This window comes from Mycteria americana, chromosome 3 (genome assembly GCF_035582795.1).
Source record: "Mycteria americana isolate JAX WOST 10 ecotype Jacksonville Zoo and Gardens chromosome 3, USCA_MyAme_1.0, whole genome shotgun sequence".
NCBI lineage: Eukaryota > Metazoa > Chordata > Aves > Ciconiiformes > Ciconiidae > Mycteria > Mycteria americana.
Window position 1 is genome coordinate 299726 of NC_134367.1, and position 10441 is coordinate 310166.

The following is a 10441-nucleotide window of genomic DNA, read 5'->3' on the forward strand; positions in this document are numbered from 1 at the left end:
CGGGGAGCCCCTGAGCAGCGTCCCCGGGGAATCTGCCTGCGAGGGCTCGGGGGGCCGTGGGAGCGGGGCGCTTCTTAGCAGCCACCTCTAAAAGCCCGGCAGCCGGCAATCCCAGGTGCCCCAAGTCAAGCACATGGGGCAGGAGACCAGCTGGGCTGGCCAGGGACCTCCTCGTGGAGCTCGGGAGGAAGACGACGTGGCACCATCTCTGGAGGCGAGGTCAGGCTTCGCAGGAGGGTCACGGAGCCGTGGTTCCCACCGTAGGGAGGAGACACGGAAGGCCAAAGCTCCGCTGGAGTTGACACTGGCTAGTGCTGTGCCAGGCAAGAAGGGCTTTCTAAGTACGGTCACAGCACGAGGAGGTCTAAGGAAGACGTTGGACCGACCCTTGTGGAAGATGGACACCTAGCAAACAGGGGTGAAGAAAAGGCAGAGGCATTCAGTGCAATTTTTGCCTCAGTCTTTAATACTACTGATGGACCTTGGGCTGCCCGGTCCCCGGAGTTGGGGGACCACGGCCGCGGGAACAGTGACTTTCCATTTGCGGACACTGAGATTGTCAGGGAGCAGCTGTATCAGCTGAGTGTTCCCAAGTCCATGGGACCTGATGGGATTCACCCCGGCGTGCTGAAGGAGCTGGCGGATGTTACGGCAGGACCCCTCTCGATCGTCTAGCAAAGGCCTTGGCAGTCTGGGGAGGTCCGTGCCGCCTGGAAGCTAGCCAACGTTATTCCAATTGACGAGAAGGGCGCGAGGGGAGACCCGGCAACGACAGACCTGTGAGTCTAACCTCAGCACCTGGAAAAAGGACAGAGAAGAGCATCCTGGCTGCTACCGAAAGGCATTTAAAGGACAACGCAATCGTCAGGCACGGTCAGCACGGGTTAGTTCGCGAAGGGGAAGTCCTGTCTAACGAATTCGATATCCTTCTACGATAAGGTCACCCGCCAGGTGGATGAAGGGAAGGCGGTGGATAGTTTTTCTGGATTTCAGGAAGGCTTTTGATCCTGTCCCTCACAGCACCCTTCTGGACAAGCTGCCCAGCCGTGGGATGGGCTGGTTCACAGTGCGCTGGGTGAAGAACCGGCTGGACGGCAGGGCTCAAAGGGCTGCAGTGAATGGGGCTACATCTGGCTGGTGACCGGTCACCAGCGGCGTTCCTCAGGGCTCAATTCTAGGGCCAGTTCTGTTCAATATGTTTATCAACGATCTGGATGCAGGAGCTGAATGCACCGTTAGCAAGTTTGCTGACGGTACCAAACTGGGAGCTGCTGTTGACTCTCTTGAGGGACAAGAGGCCTTGCAGAGGGATCTAGATAGATTGGAGCATTGGGCAATCATCAACAGCGTGAAATGGAACAAGACCAAATGCCGCATTCTGCAGCTGGGACGGAGTAACGCCAGGCACAAGTCTAAACTGGGAGAGGAGTGGCTGGAGAGCAGCCCTGCAGAAAGGGATGTGCGGGTGCTGGTCGGCAGCAGGCTCGATAGGAGCCAGCAGTGTGCCCTGGCAGCCAAGAGGGCAAACCCCATCCCAAAGTGCATCAAACACAGGAAAAACAGCCGGTCAAGCGAGGGGATTGTCCCGCTGTATTCAGTGTTGGTGCGGCCTCCCCTGGAGTACTGCGTGCAGTGCTGGGCCCCACCATTTGAGAAGGATGTGAAGGTCCTCAAATGTCTCCAGAGAAGGGCAACAAAGCTGGTGAAGGGCTGGAAGGCAAGTCCTCTGAGGAGCGGCTGAGGACTCCGGGTTTGTCTCGTTGGGAGAGAAGGAGGCTGAGGGGCGACCTCATTGCTCTCTGCAGCTTCCTGAGGAGGGGACGTGGAGAGGGAGGTGCTGAGCTCTTCTCCCTGGGATCCAGGGACAGGACTCCTGGGAATGGTTCAAAGCCGTGCCAGGGGAGGTTCAGACTTGACATGAGGAAGCATTTCTTTACTGAGAGGGTGGCCAAACCCTGGAACAGGCTTCTTGGAGAGGTGGTCGATGCCCCAAGCCTGTCAGTGTTTAAGAAGCATTTGGACAATGCCCTTAACATGCTTTAACCTGTGGTCAGCCCTGAAGTGGTCAGGCAGTTGGACCCGATGATCCCTGTAGGTCCCTTCCAGCTGGACTACCCTACCCTACCCTGTCCTGTCCTGTCCTGTCCTGTCCCATCCTACCCTTTTATCCCTGAGCAGGATGGCACACAGTGTGCAATACCCTGGGGTCAAGCTGTCCCGGCTGGGTCCCCTCCGGCCCCTTGCCCACCCCAGCGGCCGGTCGGGGGTGCAGAGGATGCCCTGGTGCGGTGCCGGCACCGCTCAGCAGCAGCCGAAGCACGGGGCATCACCGGCCCTGTGCCAGCCATGCTCGGGGCAGAGTGCGGCACCGCCGGGGCTGCTGTGCCAAAAGGTGACTCCATCCTGGCGGAGCCGGGCAGATGGGCAGCTGTGTCTTGAGATACACTGGCACTTAACTGACGTGGTCATTGGCTCAGTGGCTTCGCTAAAGCTCTCCCTTGCTCTCGTCCACCCCAGATTAACATTGGGAATAGAGAAAGAACTGGGCGACAGGCGCAGAAGAGACATCTGGAGCAAAGCAATCCCGCGGCGCAGCTGCCACCCCCCTGGCTGGGGCGGGCCCTGCGGGAGCGGGGCGGCTGTGCCGGTGTTACACAAGAGATTTGATTAACTGCGTTCTTCTCGCCAAATAGTCTCGTTTAGCATTAGTAGCTTAGCACTAGTAGCTAAAGCAGTTGAAGCCTTAGGCCACAAGAGCTGACCGCGAGTAAACATTTTGATAAAACTAATGCTGCAAACACAGAACTCGCTGCACCCGGCAGGTACGAGTGGAATGAAGAAGATAAGGACCAAGGAGACAATTCCAAGAGAACGAGGTAGCTTCAGAAGAAGGCCAGCCCAGCGACAGTGGAAACCAATGAGAAAACAAGAGACCACCGACCAGAATTAAGTGATTGGACTTGGGGATCGAGGGCTGGGGGGTACGGGTATAATTGAGGGGCATGATCTGGCGTAGGGGTCCCTCTCCGGGGGCACCCAGCTCGAGCTGTCACCTGAGAACTAATAAAAGAGGAGCTGGAAACCTTCCCTCGGACTTACATTAATCAGCGGCATCCTAGGGCGGGACCCTGTTACGGTGAGCGGCATGCGTCAATCCGTAGCAGCCGGCTGCGGCGGCTGTGCCCAGAGCCGCGTGCCGGCGGCGGAGGGAGCTGAGCATCGCTGGCCGGGCGCCTGGGGGGGTCTGGGTGCCGCCTCAGCCCCTTCCCCTGCACCGACCCCCCCCGCCCCGGGTGCTGCCGCTGCGGCACCGTCAGTGCTTCAGGTCAAGGGGGAGGGGGGGTCCGGCAGGACGGCACCGGACCCGTCCCCGTCCGGTTCCTGTGCCCGGACCGTCGTCGCTCTCAGGGGCAGAGGCTTTCAAGGCCCCTAGAAGGGACCCAGGTGCCTGGGGAGGAAACGGCAAGAAATCCTCTCCCTCGGCGGATCGGGGACGTGTCCGCGTGTCCTTGGACGCCCGGAGGCCTCGTGCCGCCGCCGGCCGGAGCGGCCGGCCCTGCGCTGTCCTGCCCGGCCACGGACGTGCCCGAGCCCAGGGGCAGGAGCCGCCGCGCCGGCCGCTTCCGCAGGCCCCGCATGCGGGGGGTGACGCTCGTCCGCCCCAACCAACCCCTCTTTCCTCGGCAGCGCTCGCTCCGCTGCTCGGCTCCGCCAGACGCGAAGCTCGGGCCGCGGCGGCCGCTCCGTGGCGGTTGCGCGTTTCCCGCCCTTCTGCCGGGTCCCCTCCACTCGCGAACGCGAACGCGAACGCGAACCCGAACCCCGCCGCGCCCCGGGCCGGGCCGGGCTGTGGGCGGGTCCCCGCTGCCCGCGCGGGGCGGGGCCATGCAGATCGCGGCGCAGCCGGGGCCGCTGCGAGCCGCCAGGGGCGGGGCGTTGCCGGAGGGGGCGTGTCCATGCAGATCGAGCACCGCGCGGGCTGGCGGGACAGCCCCGAGCCCCCCAAGACGCCGCCCGCGGGCGTGGGCGAGCGCTGCGTGGGCGGTGCGCGGCGGCGGAGCGTGGATCGGGGAGGCGTGGTGGCGGCGTGTGTGTGTGTGTGTGGTGTGTGTGTTTTTGTTGCTGTCCGTGTGTTGTGTGTGGGTGTTTGGGGCTGTGGTGCGTTCGGGGCGGTGTGTGGTCATACTTACCTGGCAGGGGAGACACTATGATCAGGCAGGTGGTTTTCCCAGGGCGAGGCTCATCCCCTGCACTCCGGGTGTGCTGACCCCTGCGATTTCCCCAAATGCGGGAAACTCGACTGCATAATTTGTGGTAGTGGGGGACTGCGTTCGCGCTCTCCCCTGGTCGCGGTTGGTGATAAGGACAGAGCGGGCGGGGGGTGGGGCTGTTGCTCCGGGCTCGGGGCAGCCCAGCGTCGGTGGGGGCTGCGCCCGGGCCGGGGGTGATGTCGCCGCTGCTCCGCCGCGTGCGTCAGCGCCGCGGTGCCCTGGGACGCGGCGGTCGTGTCCGGTGCTGTCGTTCTCCTCCGTGTCACCGCACCCTGGAGCTGTCGCTCGGCGGGGCCGCCTGGGGCCCCCGCAGCTGCGGGCGGAAGCGGGACGCGCTACGCGGCGCGGGGACCGGCCCGGCCCTCGTGGGGCCTCAGCCGGTCCTTTGCGGCCCTGCCCCGCCGTGCACGTCAGTCCCCGGTGGAGGGGTCTGCCTGGTCCCTCTCCCGGCTCCTTCGATGCGAGAACGCCAGAAAAGCAAAGCCACAAAGGGACAGTCGCCCTGCTTGACTTCTCCCAGCTCGCTCTCACGGCTACCGAGCAGCGAGTGAACGCAGCCAAAGCCCCAGTTGTCTCCCTACGAAAAGAATGAGCTCGAGCCCCACCGCACGCTCAGCTGCGATGGAAGACAAGACTCCGGCTTGGTGTGAAGCTCCATATACTGAGCCAGCAGACTGGGACACTGGAAATACTTTGTCCAGTTCAGACTGGGACAATGATGTGTCAAATTCCTCCCTTCCTGAAGTCTGACTGGATTTACCAATCCAACCAGTTACTAAACTGGAGTGTGATGCTAATGGAGGGACGACAGGCGTCTCTACACCAGGCTCTTTCACGGGTATAGACCTACTCGAACCAAATGAGCACTCTCTCCGATCTGTTACTGTGGATTATTTACCTTGGCTTGCAGGTATGTTATGTGACGGGGCAGATTTCATCCGAGCTGCAGACTCGGAAGCCCTGAGCCTCACTTTAGGGATCTGATGACCAGTTCCAGCAGGAAATGTGGACGCTCTCTTCCGGGCATCGGTAGCATGTGTTCAAAGAGGATGCCCCGAGATGCCCAAGGAGCCCTGGCCAATCCTGCAGATTTGGGATTGAGCACAGCTAGGTGGGTCGTCAGCCATGCTTTTGACATAGACCTTGTGGCACGGGAAGACCTGCGGGGACATTGACCCACCGAGGCCCAGTGGCACCCACTAGCCGGCAAGGGTCCCCTCGGAGCCCGTCTCATGTCAGGAGGTGCTGGCCTGTCGGGCGCAGCCCCCAGCTCACGTGGGCCTTGCTGCTGCAGAAGGAAGCTTCTGCTGTGCCTGGTCTGTTCTCTCCCGTCTCCCTGAACGTGCACCGCCGAACCCCCCTCTCCAGGGAGTTAAAAACCCCCCTCAGGTTGTGCAAAAGGTCTCTGACCCAAAGCGCCTTGAAGCACGGAAAGCCCGCCTGGCCCCAAGCGCTCCTGAGCAGGCAGCGTCCGTTTCGGTAGCAAGGGTTGCAAGGTGCCCAAGCCTCGTATCAGGGACGTTCTGCGTATCGGGGACGTATCAGCCCGTTCCGCTTTACTGGCTGCCTTCCCCGCCCTTCCTGGGGGTCACAAACTCCTTCAGGGATCGCCCCCTTACACCTGAGGTTTTACGTCCTGCTCTTCCAACATCCCTCGCGCTGATCCATTCCGCGAAGGACGCGCGCAACCCATTCCCGTTCAGCGCTGGGCTTCCGGTCTCTCCACTACCGTCGGCAGCGCTGGCCGTTGCCCACGTCGGTTCCCGTTCTGCTCAACCCGCGGCCGAGGCCGCACGCAGCGCCCGAGCAGGTGCCGCTGCTGCGATGGGAGTGGGGAGGAGCCGGCGGGCGCCGACGCCCTCGCCAAAGCCGACGGCAGCCCGAGAGCAGCCGGGGAACGCGAGGAAACGGCAGCCCGAAGCCGCAGCTCGGACCACGGACCCGCTGCGGCGGCTCGCGGGCTGACGCCCAGGGCCGGGCTGCAGCGCGGCGGAGGAGAGGCCTTCACCCAGGGCCCGCGGGGACAACGGTTGGGCAACGGCCAGCTTCGCGCAGCTCAGGAACACCAGCTCTGTCCTTGTACCAGCCGTGTCAGGGGAGAGCGCGAACGCAGTCCCCCACTACCACAAATTATGCAGTCGAGTTTCCCGCATTTGGGGAAATCGCAGGGGTCAGCACACCCGGAGTGCAGGGGATGAGCCTCGCCCTGGGAAAACCACCTGCCTGATCATGGTGTCTCCCCTGCCAGGTAAGTATGACCACACACCGCCCCGAACGCACCACAGCCCCAAACACCCACACACAACACACGGACAGCAACAAAAACACACACACACCACATACACACACGCCGCCATCACGCCTTCCCGCACCCACGCTCCACCGTCGCGCACCGTCCACGCAGCGCTCGCCCACGCGGGCGGTGTCTCGGGGGGCTCAGGGCTGTCCCGTCAGCCCGCGCGGTGCTCGATCTGCATGGACACGCCTCCTCCGCACGGCCCCGCCCCGCCCACCCGAGATGCCCCGTGCGGGCCGGCAGCGGCTGCCCGGCGCTGCCCGGGGCCTCTCGCCCACCGCGCTCCGGCGGGTCCCCTGTCCGCCCGCACCGGCACCGGGACCCACCGGGACCCACCGGGCCCGGTGCTGCGCGGGGCTTGATCTGACAGAGCCGAGCGGGAGCGGGCTGGAGCCGCAGCGCCGGCAGAGCGCGGCCACCGTGGGGCCAACGGCGGGAGGGGCCCCGTGGGGCAGCGCCAGGGCTGGGGCAGCCGGTGTGACTGCCCGGGGCAGTGTCCTGCGGCGGGGAGCCCGGGGGTGTCCGGCGGTGTCCGGGGCGGGGTGTCCGGCAGTGTCCGGGGTGTCCGGGGGTGTCTGGGGTGTCCAGAGGTGTCTGGGGGTGTCCGGGGGTGTCCCGGGGTGTCCGGGGGTGTGTCCGGGGCTGTCTCGCACACACGAGCTCAGCTCTGCTGCTGGCTGAACCTGCAAAGGGGAAAGTGGGAGCCACGTCCTTCAGCCGGGGCAGAGACCCCGGGTCCCCAGACATTGGGCTGAGCTCCAGCAGCCGGGCAGACCCTACTGGGTGGTACTGGTTTGTACTGGGCTCCAGTACAGGTCAGCACGATGGCACCTACAAGACCTATGGACAAAAGTGTTCACAGCCCAGTAACGCCCAGTGCCGGGACCGTGGGGATCTGGGCGCCGACAGCAGCACAGCCAGAGCAGGCACCCGCGGGGGAGCCAGCCCACGAGCACACGGTGCCGTGAAAGCGCCCGTGCACCCTCCATGGCGAAGGCGAGGGGCCGGTAAACGCCGGCGCTCGCGGCACCCCAGACCCGCCAGCTCCAGCGATCCGTGCCTGTAACCCCGTGGGCCCTCGCGCTCCCTCGGCAAACACGAACCCACCCCCTAATCGCTCTCCTGGTGTCTGGGCGTTGCTGGCTGGGCTTGTGAACCTCGCCCCGCCACGGGGAGGTACTGGCACTCTCGGGGTTTTATCCCCGGTGCCTCTGGAGCCAAAAACGTCCCCGGTCATGTTTCGCACACCCACCGGCCGATTAAGCGTAACCAAATAAACAACGTGGCAAACGCCCCACGCACGCTGCTTCCCCCGCCCGCGTGAGCCATCCTCCCTGCGCGGAGCACTGGCCGCAGCAGGAGCTGTCGCCGAGGCCCCTGCCGTGGGACGGGGCGGGTGCTGTGGGTGACGCCATTCCAGCCTCCCGGCTGTGGTGACACAAGCCCTGGTACCGGCAGAGCGGAGCGGTGCCCGGGGACGTGCTGGCTGCTCCCACGTGGGCCGGGGGTGTGTGGGACAACAGCACGTGCTGTACGTGCGCAGGGCAGGGTCATAGAATAGAAACGGCTGCACGTAACGTTCAAGCTAAACTTCAGATACTGCATGAAATATTGGGAGGAAAAAACGTTTTGCCCGGTGGGGATGGCTCCCGGGCATGGGAGGATGGATAAGAAAACTGCTTGTGTCAAAGGAGAAGCCGCTGCCCCAGCACTCGCACAGCGTTCAGGGGGTCGCACGCGCACCCGAGACCTGAACTGCTGGCACCGAGTCCCTTCGCAGCGGCAGCTCCCCGGAGCTGACGGGTGCCCTGCTCGACTCCTCGCTCACACGCACGCTCGCTCTCGGGCGCTTCCTCTCCCCTCTGGCTCGACCCGAGGTTTCCCGAAGCAGGGTCTCCGATACGACGTACGCCAGACGAATTTGTTGAGTGGTTCAGCGGTGAAAACAGCTCGAGGCGGGTGCCTCCGGAGAGGGACCCCCAACAAAGGAAGCCCTGGGCAATCGTACCCCTACAGCTTGAGTTCCCCTCCCCACACGCGAGGGTTCGGCCCAAGAGCAATATTTGGGTCTGGGGTCTTCTTGCTCCTCATTGGATCCTTTCTCTGTCTCCGGGCGGGCCGCTCCTTTTCTTCTTTCAAGGGATGCAGCTTCTGCTGGTGGGGCTGGCTACCTTCTCCTTCTGGCTTGCGCCGGTTTCGGGGCCTTCCTTCACGTAGCTGAGTAAAAGGTCAGTGTAGGGTCAGCGTATGTGGGTGAAAGGTCACAGCTTGCGGCTGAGGCTTTAGCAAGCCTTGCTGCCGCCGCTACGTATCGGATTCCGTTTGAGCTAGGAAGCGGCTACGAGAACAGGCGGGACAGCAGGGAGGTCTGGTTGGGTTTATTAACGCTGGTGGTTGTGTGTGGGGGGGTTCAGCTGGTGCTACGCTGAAGCAAACTGGTGTGTGAGAGGCTGGAATGAGGCCTGGATGGCACAAGTGGAGGCTGGAGGAACGATGTTGAGTGCATCAGGGGATGGGGAAGAAGAGGAGAAGAAGAGGAAGAAGAAGAAAAGAAGAAGAAGAGGAAGAAGAAGAAAAGAAGAAGAAGAAGAAGAAGAAGAAGAAGAAGAAGAGAGGAGAGGAGAGGAGAGGAGAGGAGAGGGGAGGGGAAGGGAGGGGAGGGGAGGGGAGGGGAGGGGAGGGGAGGGGAGGGGAGGCAGACGGGCTTGGGCTGATGGCTATAAATGATTATAAAGTCTAGCAGCAAGAGCGGGTGGCGGGACAGCAGGGACCCAGCAGCGATGGATCCTGAGCTCCCAGGGCATCGGCAGCCCTTCTGCCGTAACTCCCGACTTTGCGGGCAGGTCGGCGTGAGCCTGTACGCCTCAACGGGGCACGGCGGCAGTAAACCAGCGAGCACTTCACGGGCCTTTTCAGGCCTCCGCCGCTAGGAAGTCGGCGGCAGCACGACGCAAGAGCCGCAGCGAGATGTAACCGAGGAAGGGGTGAACTATCCGGACAGAAGAGGCGCCGGCCGGAGCCTCCCGGTGCGCCCCTGCGGAGCCGCCTGCGCCAGGCGACGGGGATGTGGCCGCTCCCGGTCGTTCGCCCGTGGCCGCGGGCAGCTGCCCTCTGCCCGCCGCTGGCCGCGGGAGGCCGACGGCTGCCGGGAGCCGGGTCTCGCCCACAGCCCGGCCCCGGGTCCCGCCGGCGCCGGCACGGGCCCAGCGCCCCGCACGGCGCGTCCTTCCCGCGGCTCCGGGCTCCGCTCCCGCGGCCGGGGCGGCGCTGGCCGGGAGGAGGAGGCGGGGCGGGGCCTCGGGGGTAGGGCGGGGCCATGCAGATCGCGGCGCAGCCGGCGGGGCCGCTGCGAGCCGCCAGGGGCGGGGCGTTGCGGGAGGGGGCGTGTCCATGCAGATCGAGCACCGCGCGGGCTGGCGGGACAGCCCCGCGCCCCCAAGACGCCGCCCGCGGGCGTGGGCGAGCGCTGCGTGGGCGGTGCGCGGCGGCGGAGCGTGGGTGCGGGGAGGCGTGGTGGCGGCGTGTGTGTGTGTGTGTGTGGTGTGTGTGTTTTTGTTGCTGTCCGTGTGTTGTGTGTGGGTGTTTGGGGCTGTGGTGCGTTCGGGGCGGTGTGTGGTCATACTTACCTGGCAGGGGAGACACCATGATCAGGCAGGTGGTTTTCCCAGGGCGAGGCTCATCCCCTGCACTCCGGGTGTGCTGACCCCTGCGATTTCCCCAAATGCGGGAAACTCGACTGCATAATTTGTGGTAGTGGGGGACTGCGTTCGCGCTCTCCCCTGTTTCTTGCTGGTTGAAGGACAGACGCTGTTAGTGGTGTAGTTCTGTCGCGCATCGCGGCTGTATCCCCTACGCCACCGCCGCTGATGACCCG

The 10441-nt window shown here is 64.2% G+C and overlaps 3 non-coding genes across 3 annotated transcripts; 2 read left to right on the forward strand and 1 right to left on the reverse strand.

The window, feature by feature from the left end:
* Positions 1-4182: 4182 nt before the first annotated feature.
* LOC142408523 (U1 spliceosomal RNA) lies at positions 4183-4346 on the forward strand. The gene has a single exon (XR_012775321.1). It is a non-coding gene; the product is annotated as a U1 spliceosomal RNA (small nuclear RNA).
* A 2017-nt stretch (positions 4347-6363) lies between these two features.
* LOC142408527 (U1 spliceosomal RNA) lies at positions 6364-6527 on the reverse strand. The gene has a single exon (XR_012775325.1). It is a non-coding gene; the product is annotated as a U1 spliceosomal RNA (small nuclear RNA).
* A 3658-nt stretch (positions 6528-10185) lies between these two features.
* Positions 10186-10349, forward strand: LOC142408538 (U1 spliceosomal RNA). The gene has a single exon (XR_012775336.1). It is a non-coding gene; the product is annotated as a U1 spliceosomal RNA (small nuclear RNA).
* Positions 10350-10441: the final 92 nt, after the last annotated feature.